Source organism: Rhincodon typus, chromosome 2 (genome assembly GCF_021869965.1).
Source record: "Rhincodon typus isolate 14 chromosome 2, sRhiTyp1.1, whole genome shotgun sequence".
Lineage (NCBI taxonomy): Eukaryota > Metazoa > Chordata > Chondrichthyes > Orectolobiformes > Rhincodontidae > Rhincodon > Rhincodon typus.
Window position 1 is genome coordinate 29,722,372 of NC_063333.1, and position 18,987 is coordinate 29,741,358.

Below are 18,987 nucleotides of genomic sequence, written 5' to 3' on the forward strand. Positions count from 1 at the left end.
GATACCAATGGGCAGTTCCCCTCAGTTTGGAACCTTCTGGAAAAGTCCCTTAAATTTAGAGAATTCAAAGTGTTTTAACTGACTCCCACTTAATATTTACCCAGGAAAGGTTAGAGAATTAAGAGCCATCTTGGAGTCCTGGGTAACGATTGAACTGAGCCTTACATGCACAAAACTGTTTTCCCCCTCCCTCACCCTCTCAACCTCATGGCCTAGACCACTGACAACTTCCAACTGAACTCCCCCTCCAACCCTTGAATCTTGTTGTACCTGATCCCAGTCCTATCTGAAGAAGCAGGAGCCTCAGTTTAATGTCTGATCTAACAATTGTGCCTGTAGTGATGCTGAAGTACATTGAATCATAGATACACTGAACAGTACAGCACATGAACAGGCCCGATGGCTCACCATGTCTGCCCCAGTCATGATGCCATTCTAAACTAATCCCATCTGTCTGCATGTGGTCCGTATCCCTCCGTTCCCACCCTGTTCATGTATTGCTATTGTCTCTGCTTCTACCACCTCCCCTAGCAACACATTCTAACCACTTACTGCCCTCTGTGTTAAAAACATGCCTCACAAGACTCCTTCAAACGTTCCCCCTCTCACTTTAAACCTATGTTCCTAGTGTTTGACATTTCCACCCTGGAAAAGGACTCCAACTGTCCATCCTATCCATGTCTCCTATGATTTTAGAAACTTTGATCAAGTCACCCCTCAGCCTCAATGCTCTAGCAAAAGCAATGCAAGTTTGTTCAATATAGATAGTAAGAACTGCCGATGCCAAGTTTGTTCAAGCTCTCTTTATAGCTAATATCGTCCAATCCAGGCAACATCCTGGTAAACCTCTTTTGCACTCTCTCCAAAGCCCCCACATCCTTCCTGTAGTGTGGCGACCAGAACTGCACACAATACTCCAAACATGACCTTACCAAAGTCTTTTACAGCTGTAGTATAACTTGCCAACTTTTATATTTAGTGCCCCAAACAATGCCATATTCTTTCTTTACCACCTGACCCACTTGTGTTACCACTTTAAATCATAGATTCCCTACAGTGTGAAAACAGGCCATTAAGTCTCAATGCAAACTAATTAAATTCACAAGCAGCTGACTGGGAGCTGGTGGCCACAGTGGAACCGAAATAAGGTTTACGAGGAAATCTTGATAGGATCTGCACTTGGGCTGATCAGCGATGAATTGAGATTGATAGGGATGATGCAGTGAACTGAACCATTGGAACAAAAAAAATAGGCTCGTTCATTTGTTTTATGTGATATTGGTTTGGAGGACTCGTATTTAGTGAGAACAGTGGCACAATGTCATACCCTTCTTTGACATTCAGCTACACTGCGGAATTTATAAAACAGGAAAGCAATTTAAACCATCTCCAAGTTTGGCAGGAATAAAAGTAAATGCTGCTAGTTGTGACAGTGGATGCATATTCCCCAGATTCAGTGCTCTATGGGTTGCTATGAAGCCAGTGGGAATCTGGAGTACTTTAATAGCGGTTATTGTTGGGAAAACAGTAATGACTTTCCCTAATGGAATAGAGTGGGTCAGTGCCCAATGGGAAGGTGGAAGACCTTCTTGGTAAGTGGAAAGCTTTCTGCTGAGGGGCCAGAATGTTCCACAAGCTGTCACCAGGAAGTCAGCAGTTTGCTTTGCCCTGCTCTCCACACCTTTCCTTCCCATTAGACCCACCAGGAACCCCCTTCTCCTGCAAGCTCCGGCAAGTGGGTGACCCCTCGCTACTCGATTTGCCTCTGCAGCCATATCCTGTTGCTGGTTTTATTAGGCAAAAGTTGGGACAGTAGCTTTTAAATAAGGCCCAGGAGTTAATATATTCCAGGCCTGTCAGTGCTTCTTCCTCACCCAATCTCATCTGTGGTTAAAATCTAACCCTCAGAATTGAGACTAGCTGCAGAGAGCTCATTACAGGAATGTAACTAAAGGCTAACTTCACAGATTCTGAACAGTCAGTGAGGAACCACACTGGGAAGGGCTAAGTGGGTCAAGCTGGGTCTACAATACTGTCGTGTTGATTCTTCATTTCAGGGTGGATTTACTGTCATAGGTACCTTTAGAGATATTTTCTAATCAACCTGTTTAGAAGTGTTCTTGTGCACCTCTTGGAGCAGGTGGGACTTGATCCTGGATCACCTGGCTCAGAAGTAGGGACACAAGTTGTGTCAGAAGAGCCCTATATATATCATCCAACAACACTGATTATAATGCTAAACATCTGTAGACTTTATAGGGCCTCCGGGGACTGTATCAGTTTCTCCAGCTTTGTATGTGTAATTACAATGGATTGGTAGAAACTCCAAATAAATATGCAAATAGATTATACAGCGATGATATGACAGTGGATCAGGGGGAACTCACCAAGGAAACTCCAGGTTCAAATCACCGAGCTACACAAATCCAATGTGCTTGAATTATTCCCCTCATGCTGCTGAAAGACTTTACTTAGGCTGTTAAATTAAAAACCAGTCTTTCAGAAGGTGATATTAACCATGTTTCCTCTTGAATGCTGTCTTTCAGTGTGGTAAATGTAGAGTATTCAACAGCAATAGTGGAGAAAATCATTAAAAATCTATCCATGTAACTGGAATGAAAAGACTTCAAAAGTCTTAACAAGGTTAAGTACCATGCAAATCTTTCAAGGTTAAATGGTGCTGTTTTTTCAACAGACTTGAAGATTAGACAAATGTACAGTAGAGAAGCCTTTATTATTACAGACGTGCAAAAAACCAGAGGCTACATTCTGTAGCTCATCAGCAATCATTTCTTCATTGTAATTACACTTTCCAGTCATTAATAATTACTGTTTTCTCTTGTGATATGAGAGCTGATTGAGGAGATAAAATACATCACATCTCCTTATTCAGCTTTCTTGTCCATGTTCCTCTTTGGAACTTAATCTTTCTTGCATTCGGCTGGGACAGGTTCATTTAACAGCTCCATAAGCAAAATTTTAGCATTGCATTGCAAAAACTACAGTGAATTCTTTTAGTTTTCTCTCTCAGAATCTCATTGACACTCAGTTGACTAAGTAACAAACATGTGTGGATATAGTTATTATACAGAATCACATCATTGGATAAGGCATATCAGCAGAATGTGTAAGTAGCATATCCATTCCCAGATTGCCGGCCTTTCATTGTTGCTGCAAGCTAATCTGTATCAGGTACTAATTTTTTTTATTTACTCGTGGAACTTGGGTGTTGCATATTTTATTACCCGTCCCTAGTAGCCCTTGGGAATGTGGTGTTGAGCCGCCTTTTTGAACCGCTGCAGTCCATGTGCTGTAAATAGACCCACAATGCTTTACAGGAGGGAATTCCAGCATTTGACCCAGTGACAGTGAAGGAACAGTGATAGATTTCCAAGTCCGGGGCGGAGCATGCAGGCAGTGGTGTTCCCATATACCTGCTGCCCTTGCCCTTCTTGATGAAAGCGGTTGTGGGTTTGGAAGGTGCTGTCTGAGGATCTTTGGTGACCTGCCTCTGGTGGGAAACTGATTAAAGTCTCGATTTCCGAGGTGGGGTTGAGCCCTGAGCTCAGAGATGGGCTCCCTTTCCAATTTAGGGGAGGCAGGTGGACTCTGGAAACAGAAAGGCGAGTCGGAGATCTTCCATCCTCTGAGGAGCACCTTGCTGCCCAGTCCGTCACCACTTCCAGAAGACTTCAATCATCAATTACGATGATTTAAATTTTGCTTCTCTTTTGAGAGAGAGAGAGAGTCACAGTGGGGCTCCCAATTATTCTTGTGCAGGTCATAAAGCTGAACATGAACGCCTGGACAAATGTCCACCTTCACTTAGAACCTGAAAGCTTCCGGATTTTTCTTCAGAGTTGATGTGTAGCATTAGGGTGAAAGTCATATGGAAGTACAGGTAGTGTTTCCCATCCATACTCAATCTGCAATCTTGGTAAAGTCATAGACTGTTCAATCCAAACATAATGACGGAGTTATTTTCTGATTGCAATGTAACCACTGCTGCGATGATGCAAAGAGCTAATGTTAGAACCACTAACAAGAATTAGATTGCTTGGGCTCAACCTGCTTGTGATAATCACAATTTTGTTCTTGAAGGCTGAGGATGCCAGACTAGATATTAATCTTCATCCTTTTTCTGTGTAATGGGGTTAGGGTGGTATGTGCTTATTTTTCTTTCCTTGTAACAAAAATCTTACAATTCTATTTACCTCATGTACTCCATCCCTAATGACAAGGAATGGAAGAAAATTAACACAAAACTGAAAGCCGTGAAGGTTGTCTATTCTCAGTTTAGGCTTCTGTGGATATGAATGGATTACTAATAACTGACATAAACAAGTTCACGAAAATTCACTTCAAAAACAACATGACTTTAAAACCATCTTGATAGGCAATTTTGCACAAATCTCGGACTTCCTTTCTACAAGTGAATCTGTAATCACAGAAAATGCTCCCTGTTTTCCTCATCTCTGAAATCTTTTCCCTGTTGTTTTTAATTCCTGTCTCTCCACGCCCGCCACACACAGGACTAAAAGATACTGTGTGGGCTTACAGAATCACAGAATTGGCACGGTATAGAAGGAGGCCATTTGGCCCATTCTGTTTGTTTTGGCTCTCTGAGCGATTTGACTTACTGTCAATCCCCTGCCTTCTTCCCGTAACCCTGTGCGTTGTTGTTATTTAAATAATCATCGAATGTTATCTTGAATGCCTCAATTCAACCTGCCTCAACCTCATTTCCAGGCAGTGCATTCCAAACCTGAATCATTCACTGGGTGAAAAGGTTGTTTCTTACATTGCACTTGCTTTTTTTTAGCAAATCACTTTAAATCTCTGCTGGTCTGGTTCTTGATCGTTTTACAAGCAGGAACAGTTTCTCCCTGTCTACTTTGTACAAGCAATGAGCCGTTAACCTTCTCCTGTCCGAGGTAAAACAAATCACCCTAACTTCTCCAAACTGTTCTCAAAGCTGGTGTCTTTGAAATCAATCCTGTAAACCTCTTTTGCACTCTCTCCTATGCATCCACATCCTTTCTAAAGTATGGCACTCAGAACTATACGCAGTAGTCCAGAAGAGGACCAACCAGTTGCCTGTATAACATAACCTCCCTTCTCTTATACGCTGCGGATGGTGATGGCTAGCACGAGGGGACATAGCTTTAAATTGAGGGGTGACAGATATAGGACACATTGTCAGAGGTAGGTTCTTTACTCAGAGAGTAGTAAGGGCGTGGAATGCCCTGCCTGCAACAGTAGTAGACTCGCCAACTTTAAGGGCATTTAAATGGTCATTGGATAAACATATGGATGATAATGGAATAGTGTAGGTTAGATGGGCTTCAGATTGGTTTCACAGGTCGGTGCAACATCGAGGGCCGAAGGGCCTGTACTGTCCTGTAAGGTTCTATGTTCTATGCCCTTATTAATGAAGCACAGAATACTGTATTTCATTGACAGCTGTCTCTACCTCTACAGGCACCTTTGTGTATATATATACACCAAGCCCAAGTTGTTCAATGAAACTTTTAATTCAGAAGCTAAATTTTAAAGTATCTCTAATCGATAGAAACTGGTATTTTCTCACTGGAGTTGAGAGCAATTCTAATATTTAGGTCAAGTGAGGATAATTGGAACCAGGAAGAGGTGAGATGGTATTTGGAGGAAAGTGCAGAGAAGGGGAGGGATATAAAGAGGTTAGGCAGGAGAAGCGACTCAAGTCGATGGAACAAGAGAAAATGATGAAAGGGTTCATGCATTTACTGCGGGGGCTGTTTCTTCATGGATGCAGGAGAGGGCAAAATAGGAAGGAAAGGAAGATCTTGTTGAGGTGAGGCCACAGTGGGCTTTTTCCTCGAATCAAGGCCCCATGGGCAGAAGTCTGACCTCCCAATCAGAGGATGCAGTTCTTTTGCTCAGCAGCGCCACTGGCGAGGTTGTGGCTGCTGCTGGAATTACAGGCAACAGAACCCCAGGATCAGAGCAACCCAGGGCCACTAGTAAATATGTGGCAGGAGGGGCTGGATTCACAGGCTGTGGGTCACAGGTAGAGGGGTGCAGGGGAGGGCAGCAGCAAGGGCAGGTAGTATGTTCCCCCTCCTTTCCAATATCCAGTTACATCCCCCACCCCATGCGCACACACACACATACACAAACACAAGGTGACAACAGGCAGCCTGTACAGTTTGACTTGTCATGTGCGAATGGTACTGTGAAGGAGCCTTTAAGTAGTTGTTCTTTGGCCAATTAAAGGCCTCAGTTTACAAAAGGGCAGAAAGCTCAATCCACACAGAACACAGACCCTTCTAAGGAAGGGTCACCGGACCCGAAACGTTAACTCTGTTTTCTCCTCCACAGATGCTGCCAGACCTGCTGAGCTTTTCCAGCAACTTTGTTTTTGCACACAGAACTAGACTGTGCTGAAGGTGGGTTCAGATATAACATTGTGTTGCCTGATTAAATGCCACTGCCAGCTCCAGGCTCACCAGCAGTGAGATCAGAAAATCCCCTACATAGATGGGGAGGAGAGGGGGCGAGCACTGGATCTCAGTGGTTCAAGGTCAATTTTCCAATCAGCTGGAGGGTGCTGGGAAGGGAATGCTTTTTGTTGGTTTTTGGTACAGAGTTGGCAGAGACACAAATGGTTTCCAATTGTGAGTAACTTACCATGCAGCCAGGAAAAGCCACATACTGTTCCTGAATAAGGAGGCAACTCGAGATCCAAGCCTGACATTTACCATTCCCAGTGATAGCAAGAACCGCAGATGCTGGAGTCGGAGACAACACAGTGTGGAGCTGCTCCTCCAATGCTGCCTGGCCTGCTGTGTTCCTCCATTCACCATTTCCAATTGTGGAGGACTGCTTGATCCCTGTCTCCCCATCCTGTATCCATCATTTGTTTTCAAATACATGTATCAAACTTAGAACACAGTAACAAGCCCAACTGGTCTATTCCAGTTCCATATGTGCCTCCTTCATCTCACTTTATCAGCATACTCATCTATTCTCCTCTCCACCATGAATGTAGCTTCTCCTTAACTGCATCCATGCTATTTTCTCCAATCACTCCATGTGGCAGTAAGTAGCACATTCCAAACACTCTCTCAGATTCAATTCTGTGCTGACCGACCAGCATTGATTCCCAGTCAAGCATCTCTTTCTGACAGTTGATTTCAAATCCCTCATGGCTGCATCCCTCCCTGTGTCTGTAAGTTCCTCCAGTCCCACAACCCTTTGAGATATCCATGATGCATTTAGGCCTGTTGAGCATTCCCAAATTTAACCGCACCTTCAGCTGCCTGAATGCTAAGTGCTAGAATTCACTCTCTAAACCTCTCTCCCTCTCAAGCTCCTATTCCTCCTTTAACTCAATCTTTTAAACTAAACCCTTTGATCAAGCATTTGATCAAGTGCTCAAAGATTGAGTTACCCAGATCAGCGTCAGCGCCACTTGCTTGTGTTGCTAAAGGGATTTCCCCTGAATTTCTTAAGGGATTTATTGGTGACTGTCCTACGTTGATGACAAGTTAACTTTGAATTTGCCCACAAGTGTGCACTTTTTATTAAGCTGGCCCTATCAAGCCCCTCTTAATTTTAAAGAGCTCGATGAGGTTCTCTTGCATCCTGAAAACTCCTTGTCTTTCCTGACATCTATTACCTCTTGGTTCTGGTATCATGATCGTAAATCTTCCTTGTATGTTTCCAGAAGGGTGTTATTTACAGAATCAAGGCTTAGTTAGACCAATAATCTTCTGCTTCACAAAACATTGCACTGTTATCAATACTTGAAAGGTTGATGCCCTTTACTTACTCAGAAACATTCCTGGTATTATTGCTCTTTCCACCCACGTTCCAGGGTATGTGTTTTCATGTGAACATGATTTTTGTTTTCCCTGCTGCATGAGAACCATGGTCAAAAAACCCAAATGTTTGACAAGGTTCAAAAAGAAGTCTTTGTAGTAAATCTGTTTCAGATTGGGTAAGATGGGAGCCATGTGAAAAACGTAATTGCAAAAGAGCTATTATAAAAATAACTATTAGCAGTAATTTCTGGATGAAAACTCGCATCAGACTTAACAAATCAAGAGGAAAATGCCTCATAGAAAACATATGTTACAATTGGCATTTGCACATTGACTTATTTAAAAAATATGGGCAAGTAAGCAAGGAATTCTGCATCTATATAATTGCCAGCAACGAGATTTGTCCTCTACTCAAACAGGTAATTGTAGGAGATGAAATGCCAAGCGAAATATTCGGAATGCCAACTGACCTGCATTATATTAATAGTTAATAGTAGAACCGCTTTGTATTATATTGCCTTAGAAATGTTTCCTGTATGAAATATAGCCAGAGGTAAATATTTTCTGATCCAGGGTTTAGTCTCTAAATACAAATCAAATTTTAGATGGCAGATACCAATGGAATTGAAGTTCTTGGGATGGGTTCAGTATGGGTGAGAGGTAGGAAATTGGGAATTTGGAGCAGAACTTAAATCTGTGCAGTCTTCTTCATGAAATTCCTTGTGGGGAACACAATGGCCTAGTGGTATTATTGCTAGACTATTAGTCCACAAACTCAGCTAATTTTCTAGGGACTGGGTTCAAATCCCACCATGGCAGGTGGTGGAATTTGAATGTGATAAAGAATCTGGAATAAAGGGGCTAATGATGACTGTGAAACCATTGACGATTGTCAGCAAAACCCATCCAGATTGCTAATGTTCTTTAGGGAAGGAAATCTGGCATCCTTACCCAGTCTGGCCTAGAGGTGATGCCAGACCTGCAGCGCAGTGGTTGATTCTCAACTGCCATTTGGGCAGTCAGGGATTGGCGGTAGCCTAGCCTAGCCAGAGATGCCCACATCTAATGAGTGAACAAGAAAAAGTATGGAGGAGAGGAGTGATATCTGATGTTGTTCTTGGACAATCCCAGGAATTCCCCACAGAAATCCAGAACCAGGGGTCACTGCCTAAAGATAGAGAGTAATTCATTTAGGACTGAGATGAGGAGAAGTTTGTTTACCCAGAGAACGGTGAGCCCACGGAGTTCTCTGCCACAGAAACGTTGCTGAAGCCAAAACATTGAATTTTTCAAGAAGGAGGTAGACACACTGTAGTTCTTGGGGCTAAAGGGATCAAAGGGTATGGGACGAAAGTGGGAACAAGGTCCTGTTTAGTAATCAACCATGATCATACTGAATAGCAGAGCAGGCTCAAAGGACTGAATAGCCTACTCCTGTTCCTATTTTCTATGTTCCCATGAGATGCTGTTTTAGGCCAACAGATTCCTTGTCTACTGAAGGCAAATATCAATCTCCAGTGGCCCCAAACATGTTGCAGCACCAATTGGAGCACCAAATACCTATGAGCAGAATCCCTTTGTTTCACTTGATAAACAATAAAACATCATCTTTCTTCTTTGTTCATTTGAAAGCATCTTTTATTTTAACAAATTTTTGCTGGACCTTTGGGACAGACACCTCCATCACAGTTTTGGAGGCAAATGTGCTCAGAGTTCCAGAACCTGCAGGGAAGTGCAGATGGCGTATTGTTTAAGCACAATCTAACTGAGTGATGGAATAAACTCAAGCAGTTGGATGCCCTACTTTTGACTCTAGGTTCCTGTTGTAATAGCCTTGTCGTTAGGATTTGCAACAGCAGCAGTAACTGGATGAGTTGGTAGTTGGAAGATCCAGGCTGCCGCGTTCCTAGTGCCATCTTCGATCACAATGGTTGCAGGATCAGTGACTTTATATTGGCAATTAAAGAGTGGATTTATGCTGCTGTCTGTAATATCAGTGTAAAGGGAATTGGAATAAACCCCCTTGTTGATTCTTCTTTTTCTATTCTCCTCTTCCAGAATGCAGCTTCCTGCATAATAAAAACATAGATGCATCTTTTATGGGCCACTGCTGGTACAGAACACTCTCTGGGGTTTACATCATTACATATGTCTAATTGTGCTGACACTTATTGCGGGTGATAGCTTCCTCAGAAATACTTTTAAGCCCACATCTTTTATAGTGCATTCCTGATTTATTGTTGTTGGGACTGGTTTATAGAATCCCCGAGGAACCCCTGAGAAGTGCCTGAGACACATGAGCTGAGAGCTGCAGTGGTGTCTTGGATTGACACCATGCACTGTCTGACAGTGGGTTAAGGCTGTCACTCCTAATTACAAACTCTTAACTTGATAATACAGGGCATGTTATTCAACACATATAGGAATTAAAACCAGACCTGCAGTACGCACCGACGCTCAAGGCAATAGTAGGAGCATAAGACGAGAAACACAGTGTGCAGTAATGCCACTGTAGCCCTGAGCGAATATTCGCCCACCTCCTTATTTCCACCCAGCTCGCCTGAAGGCAATGTTTCATGCTTTGTACGGTTTCACAGGTCCCAAGCATTGTCTGATACCTTGCCTGGGTAACTGCTGTTTTCATGTGAACTTCACAGATCATCATAACAAGCATCATAACTGATTTATTCAAAATCAGACTCATTTAATATCCCTGAAAATTATACTTCCTGGAATTAGGTATAACCTGCCATTAATATATGAACTGTCAATCAACTGCAAACTGAGCAAGTCAATCCATGTATATGTTATGAGTGTTAGACTTTCTCAGTGGATTGTTACAATGGAATTGTAAAGGTAAACGGATCAATAATGTGCTGAACTTATTGGGCGTGGCACCGGTTTCCATTTGCCAACTGGATAGTCAGGTGATGCTGAGGGGGCTGTGGGATTTCAGGGGGAGTTAAGCATACCGCCATCATTTCTGGGAGCCCCCTGTGCAATTGCAATTTCATGCCCACCAGGCAGCTAATTGCCTGGCATCGAGGCTTCAGTCTCCATAAAGGCAAAGGCACCAACTCCAAGAGGTGCCAGGGAGACAGTGGGCTGGCAACTGCTCAGGTCCAGTACCATCCCCGGGAGTAGCAGCCACTACACTCAACCTGGACCAGCAACAACAAAGGTAATCCCAGCGTGGTGTGTAGGAGCTCTCTGGGAACAGGCAGGCACATGGAAAGAGAGGCAGACAGTGTGTGTGGTCTTGTGGACAGGAGAGAATCTTTGTGAGGGGATACCCCTTATCACAATGGGGACACTCCCTGAGCCACAAGGTGCCCAATTAGGATGGAGAACCCCCTCTGAGCCTGCAAGGTGTCTGTCATCTTTGGATCAGTGCTCGGACCACAATTATTTACAGTATATTTGAATGACTCAGGTAAAGAATGTGAATGTACTATGGCCCAGTTTGCAAATGACACATAAGAGTTGGAAAGACAATACAAAGAGTATGCAGAGGAATATAGACAGGTAAACTGAGTGGGCAGTTGGACTATTTTGTGAGAAAATGTGAGGCTATGTACTTTGGCAGGAAGAATAGAGGAGCTGAATATCATTCAAATAGAGAAAGACTGCAGAAAGCTACAGAACAGAGATATTTGGAAGTCCTCGTTCATGGATCACAGAAAAACTAGTACCCACGTTCGGAGGGTAATAGGGAAGGCAAATGGAATAGAGATAGTAGAACTGCCGATGCTGCAGAATCTGAGATAACACGGTGTAGAGCTGGATGAACACAGCAGGCCAAGCAGCATCAGAGGAGCAGGAAGGCTGACGTTTCAGGCTGAGACCCTTCTTCAGAAATGGGGGAGGGGAAGGGGATTCCGAAGTAAATGGGGAGAGAGGGGGAGGCGGATAGAAGATGGATAAAGTAGAAGATAGGTGGAGCGGAGACAGACAGGTCAAAGAGGCGGGGATGGAGCCAGTAAAGGTGAATGTAGGTGAGGAGTTAGGGAGGAGATAGGTCGGTCCAGGAAGGACGGACAGGTCAAGGAGGCGGGATGAGGTTAGTGGGTAGGAAATGGGGGTGGGGCTTGAGGTGGGACGAATGGTTAGGGAGGCGGGGACTAGCTGGGCCGGTTTTGGGATGGGGTCGGGGGAGGGGAGATTTTGAAGCTAGTGAAGTCCACATTGATACCATTGGGCTGCAGGGTTCCCAAGTGAAATATGAGATGCTGTTCCTGCAGCTTTCGGGTGGCGTCATTGTGGCAATGCAGGAGGCCCAGGATGGACATGTCGTCCAAGGAGTGGGAGGGGGAGTTGAAATGGTTCGCGACTGGGAGGTGTAGTTGTTTGTTGCGAACTGAGCTTAGGTGTTCCGCAAAGCGATCCCCAAGCCTCCGCTTGGTTTCCCTGATGTCGAGGAGGCCACAACGGGAACAGCGGATACGGTATACCACATTAGCAGATGTGCAGGTGAACATCTGTTTGATGTGGAAGGTCTTCTTAGGGCCTGGGATGGGGGTGAGGGGGGAGGTTTAGGGGCAGGTGTAACACTTCCTGCGGTTGCAGGGGAAAGTGCCGGGTGTGGTGGGGCTGGAGGGGAGTGTGGAGCGGACAAGGGAGTCACGGAGAGAGTGGTCCCTCTGGAAAGCAGATAAGGCTGGGGAGGGAAAAATGTCTTTGGTAGTGGGGTCAGATTGCAGATGGCGGAAATGTTGGAGGATGATGCGTTGGATTCGGAGGTTGGTGGGGTGGTACGTGAGGACGAGGGTGATTCTGTTTTGGTTGTTATTGCGGGTAGGGGGTGTGAGGGATGAGTTGCGGGAAATGCGGGAGACACGGTCGAGGGCATTTTTGACCACTGTGGAGGGGAAGTTGCGGTCCTTGAAAAAAGAGACATCTGGGATGTCCGGGAGTGGAGTGCCTCATCTCGGGAGCAGATGCGGCGGAGGCGAAGGAATTGGGAATAGGGGATGGCCTTTTTGCAGGAGGGTGGGTGAGAGGTGGTGTATTCTAGGTAGGTGTGGGAGTCGGTAGGTTTGAAATGGATATCGGTTTCCAGGTGGATGCCAGAGATAGAGACAGAGAGGTCCAGGAAGGAGAGAGAGGTATCAGGGATGGTCCAGGTGAACTTAAGGTTGGGGTGGAAGGTGTTAGTGAAGTGGATGAACTGTTCGAGCTCCTCGTGGGAGCACGAGGCGGCACCGATACAGTCATCAATGTAACGGAGGAAGAGGTGGGGGATAGGCCAGTGTAGCTTTGGAAGAGGGATTGTTCCACGTATCCTACAAAGAGGCAGGCATAGCTTGGGCCCATGCGGGTACCCATGGCCATCCCCTTTGTCTGTAGGAAGTGGAAGGAATTGAAAGAGAAGTTGTTGAGGGTGAGGACAAGTTCGGCTAAGTGGATGAGGGTGTCAGTGGAGGGGGACTGGTCGGGCCTGCGGGACAGGAAGAAGCGGAGGGCCTTTAGGCCATCTGCATGGGGAATGCAGGTGTATAGGGACTGGACGTCCATGGTAAAGATGAGGTGTTGGGGACCGAGGAATTGGAAGTTCTGGAGGAGCTGGAGAGCGTGGGTGGTGTCACGGACGTAGGTAGGGAGTTCCTGGACTAAGCGGGAGAAAATGGAGTCGAGATAGGTGGAGATAAGTTCGGTGGGGCAGGAGCAGGTGGAGACAATGGGTCGACCAGGGCAGTCAGGTCTGTGGATTTTGGGAAGGAGATAGAAACGGGCGGTGCGGGGTTGGGGAACGATGAGGTTAGAGGCTGTGGGTGGGAGGTCACCTGAGGTGATGAGGTTGTGGATGGCTTGGGAGATGATGCTTTGGTGCTCGGGGGTGGGGTCATGATCAAGGGGGCGATAGGAGGAGGTGTCAGAGAGCTGGCGTCTGGCCTCGGCGATGTAGAGGTCAGTGTGCCATACTACATCTGCACCTCCCTTGTCCGCGGGTTTTATGGTGAGTTTGGGATTGGAGCGGAGGGAGTGGAGGGCTGCGCGTTCTGTGGGGGAGAGGTTGGAGTGGGTGAGAGGGGTGGAGAGTTTGAGGCAATCAATGTTTCGATGGCAATTAGAGATGAAGAGTCGAGGGAGGGTAGGAGGCCTTGGGGTGGTGTCCAGGAGGAGGGGGTGTTGGAGGCAGGAGAAGGGATCAGTAGAGGGAGGGTTAGGCTCACTTCCAGGAGGAGGCGGTGTGTTGGAGATGGGAGAAAGGGTCAGTAGAGGGAGGGTTAGGCTCACCACCCCAAGGCCTCCTACTCTCCCTTGACCTCTCCATCTCTAATTGCCGTCAAGACATCGATCGTCTCAAACTCTCCACCCCTCTCCCCCACTCCAACCTTTCCCCCACAGAATGCGCAGCCCTCTGCTCCCTCCGCTCCAATCCCAACCTCACCATAAAACCCGCGGACAAGGGAGGCGCAGTTGTAGTATGGTGCACTGACCTCTACATCGCCGAGGCCAGACGCCAGCTCTCTGAAACCAAGCGGAGGCTTGGGGACCACTTTGCGGAACACCTAAGCTCAGTTCGCAACAAACAACTACACCTCCCAGTCGCGAACCATTTCAACTCCCCCTCCCACTCCTTGGACGACATGTCCATCCTGGGCCTCCTGCAGTGCCACAATGACGCCACCCGAAAGCTGCAGGAACAGCAACTCATATTCCGCTTGGGAACCCTGCAGCCCAATGGTACCAATGTGGACTTCACAAGCTTCAAAATCTCCCCTCCCCCGACCGCATCCCAAAACCAGCCCAGCTTGTCCCCGCCTCCCTAACCATTCGTCCCACCTCAAGCCCCACCCCCATCTCCTAACCACTAACCTCATCCCGCCTCCTTGACCTGTCCGTCCTCCCTAGACCGACCTATCCCCTCCCTAACTCCCCACCTACATTCACCTTTACTGGCTCCAACCCCGCCTCTGTGACCTGTCTGTTTCCTCTCCACCTATCTTCTCCTTTATCCATCTTTTATCCGCCTCCCCCTCTCTCCCTATTTATTTCAGAATCCCCTTCCTCTCCCCCATTTCTGAAGAAGGGTCTCGACCCGAAATGTCAGCTTTCCTGCTCCTCTGATATTGCTTGGCCTGCTGTGTTCATCCGGCTCTACACTGTGTTAAGGCAAATGGAATGTTGGCTTTTATTTCAAAGGGATTAGAAAATAAAAAGTAGGGAGGTTCACGAAAGCTATTCAAGATACTGGTCAGACCACAGCTGGAGTACTGTGCACAGTTTTGGGCTCCTTATTTAAAGGAAAGACGTACAGATATTTGAGGCAGTCCAGAGAAAGTTCACAAGGCTGATCCTGGGTATAGAGGGACTGCTTTATGAAGAGAGGTCGAGTAGGGTGAGCCTGTACTCATTGGAATTTAGTAAAAAGTGACCTGATTGAAATATGCAAGATTCTTGGGGGGCTTGACAGGATTGATGCAGAGATCCTCCTGTGGGAGGATCTAAGCCCAGAGGGCATAATCTCGGACTAAGGGGGTCACACATTTAAGACAGAGATGAGGAGGAATGAATGCTGTCAGTACTCTCAGAATTTCTCCACTCTTCATTCATGTAGTAAATCTGTGAATTGTTTTTGACAATAGAGCGCTGTTAAGGCTGGTTCATTAAGTATATAAAGATAGACATTTTTAATCAGCAAGGGAAATAAGTGTTAAGGGGACAAAGCAGGAAGGTGAAGTTGATAATCAGATCAGCCATGATCTCATTGAATGGCAGAACTGTCTTGATGGATTGAACAGCCTACTTCTGCTCCTGCATCTTATGGAATTTTATTGGGTGGCCTTTGCACATGGTGTGGTGTTCCCCATTCCTGGTGGGAGAGCAGCAGCAGTGAGCTCAGGCCCTTAGTTGGCCACCTAAGGACTCTAATTGGCATGTGGGCAGGAACACCCATCTCAATCTTCCCCATCCCTGACTGAATTAGACTGCATTGGTTAGGCAATGGCCCTCTACCTCTCTGTGGTCCCATCAGGCTTCCCAACCTGCCCTGAGAAATTCCACCCATCGTGTCAGGTAAGGATTGTGGCTTTAATGAGCAATTAAATACCTGCTGCATATTAGTTGGATTACAAAAGGGGCAGCCACCAAACTTGAACCTCAATATTTCACTCATGTCCCAGTCACCTCTTAAGATTTCCCTCATTGGTTCGGTACTTATTCCTGGCTTCTATTTGTTTCTACCACTCAGTTAACTAGGTGGGATGTTTTATTTATGTGAAAGGCACTTTTTAAAAATCATGTGGACTCTTGCCATTGTGGAACAATGATTGGACCTGTATGTATCAGAGAGCAATAATGAACGGGTTTCGTTAGCAGTCCCCACAGGATTAAGGACTTGGAGCTTCCTTACAAAGCTGGAGGGGGGAGCTGGGTTACATTATTTGAATATAATTGCATGTTCTTAGTTGTTATGGGCATATAATGACTGAGGAGAAATTAAAAAGAAATATATGGAACCAAGTTGCTAAGTGATGCAAATAAGTTGATGAGAAGAATCATCTAAATCAGCAGAACCTCCAAAAAGCAAGATAAGCTGGGTTATTTTAATATAGAAACAAATCTGATGATTATGGTAATATCTTGAGCTCAGCGCACAATCTTTCAATAAAAGTTGCAGACAATCAATGCTATGTATTGCCTGAAGAAATCTTGTCAGATGTAGCCCAAGAGTGTAATAAAACCAAATAGTTGCGACTTATATTCTGCTAGTAGTGGTGTAGGATTTCCCCACAGACTGCTGTAGTAACCTCAAATGTATAATGATGCCAGCAGTAGCTGGTTACTGGTTAGTCTAGCAGTTCTCCCGACAGTGATTTCCTGGTGTTGTTTACAGAAATACTGCTAATCACAGGCTGGGGATTGCTCTGTTTGGAATCAGACTGTCACATTAGTCTTAATGTCATTTTGGCTCCTCCACTGAAAACAAGATAGCATTAATTATAAACATGGTGTTGCCGCCATGGTGGTGTGTGTCCTCTCTTCCTTGTGTGCACAGAAAAGAGAAACTGCTGAGTATCCAAGGAAAATAATATTGAAATAATCAAGTTTGACCAACTGAGTTGATAACTGTAAAAGCTGGTTAAATATTAAGGGGAGAATGTTGACTTTGCGAGATGGTGATGGTTGATAGCACACATCAGCCTTGTTAGACATCATGCTGATTTGAAAGTTAAGCTTGTGGAGCCTTTGAAAATCAATGGAGTTAATGACTATTAAAATCCTGGACAAAGGAACGTCACATGAACATGTAAAGTGTTCGTGTGCTGGTTTTGCAAACAGCAATTTCTGTGCTTCATTGTTTCTGCTTTGGCATTTACCATCTGCACCAAATGCACCCAGCTGATTTAAGGTGCAAAGTGTGCACAATCTTACATATTACCGTTCCTCAGCATTGTTCAGTATTTCCTCAGTAATTCAGCATGCCTTCAGGAAGTAAACAAAATAAACACCGTATTGGATTTACCCAAATGAGACTTACCCTGAAATCAAGTGATAACCAAGGAATCTTTAATCTAAATCTTGTTGGGTTTTTTTTAAAAAAGGGGGAGGATTAGAAATCAAAGAGATTGCAAAGTATTTTAATAAACTTTCAGGTGGTGCTTTTCAAGCAGAACAGTACGTGACCAGAACTATCAGTGTTTGTTTTTCTACAGCCCTGAATCTCCAAGGCAGCTTTGTTCTTTAGAGCTTTTCCTTGGCAGTCTTCAGCAGGCGGCTGTGATGTGACATAGCTTCTCTTGGGTGTTAAGAATTACCCGCACTCTGTGTACTGATGCCGTCCTTTCCAGTGAGCATTACACTTAATAATCCTGCAGGTCACGAAGAATCATCTCAAAGGCCATGAGCCTTTTAGTTACCTTCTCCACAGCAGACTAAACAAAAGAGTCGTTTAGTCATTTTTGTATCCATAAATGGAAAATCAAATTATGGAAAAACATTATCTAGAAAAGCATTGCACCAGGGGTTACATGCCAGCCTCATAAGTATAACGCTTTTAAGTGTTCTCACTTCTAATTCCTGCCTTTTGTTGATCTCTTTGTAATTTTGGGAGGAGTTCTGGAAATAACTGGCTGTTTATAAGGTATTTAGTGATTTATTTCCTCCTCATGTTGTTAATTATTTTCTTCCTTCCACCATTGTTGTTTCCCTTGCTGTGGTGATCCTCTGGTTTGTGCAGTATTTCCTGCTCAGGAGGAGGTTATGATGGTGGAGGTGATCTGCTCTCAGTCATCTGTCAGCATGAGTCTGAACTGCCTCCTATGTGTGCGTTAGAGGGGCACCGGATTTTGCTTCTTCCTCTTGTGGGGATGTGTCTAACCTCAACTCAGCCAGTCCCCACTAATGACGGGAAGGTTGTTGACTGAGGGAACATGAACCTAAATTCACACCCAGCAGTGCTATTAATGCACTACTTTGGTCGCAACGTGAAGAGAAAATGGTGTTGATTTTCTGGGAGCTTCCCCCACTCCACAGTCACAATTAAAGCCTCAATTAAAAATACAAAAATAAAGGAAGCCTGGAGCCAACTCCTGTTCTAAAATGCCTCAGTGCCCTCTATCAATTATTATTTTGCAAAACTACGCAACGCCTTACTTTTCTCAATCTACCTTCCCACCAACAAACTGGAGTCTCTTAAAGTACAAGCCTGGTATCACTTCACAAATATTTTGTATCATGTCCCTCTAACTCTTTTCATCTGTGCTGATGTGTTAATGGGTCTATGCTTTCACTCAATTTTTCTCATTTTAAAACATTAGCTCTGACATTTATATCTGGCAACCCATCCATTTAAGGATATTTTGGAAACTTCAACTATTCATCCTGAATGATGAAAACACAGTGCTACAGAACACTGTTCTGCATTAAGAATCAATTAAGAAAGATTCAACTGGGTGTTTTTTTTGTCCCCTCGAGAAAACTGTAAGATGATTTTGACAGAGTTATTTATGATTATAAAAATATTTGATAGGGTACATATGGAGAAGATGTTTCTACTTGTGGTAGAGACCAGAACAAGAGGTCATAAAGAAATTAATGAAAATATCCATTCAGGTACTCAGGAGAAATTACTTTACCCCCAGAGAGAGTATTGAATCTACCACAAACTACCACAAGGAGAACTAGTGTTTTATTAATTCATTCACAGGAGAGGGTGTCACTGGCTAGTTCAGCATTT

At 44.8% G+C, this 18,987-nt stretch overlaps 1 protein-coding gene across 5 annotated transcripts in view; it reads left to right on the top strand.

Annotated features, from left to right (window-relative positions):
- Positions 1-18,987, top strand: part of nrp1a (neuropilin 1a) — a 174,592-nt gene that overhangs the window by 79,998 nt on the left and 75,607 nt on the right. The window lies entirely within an intron of this gene.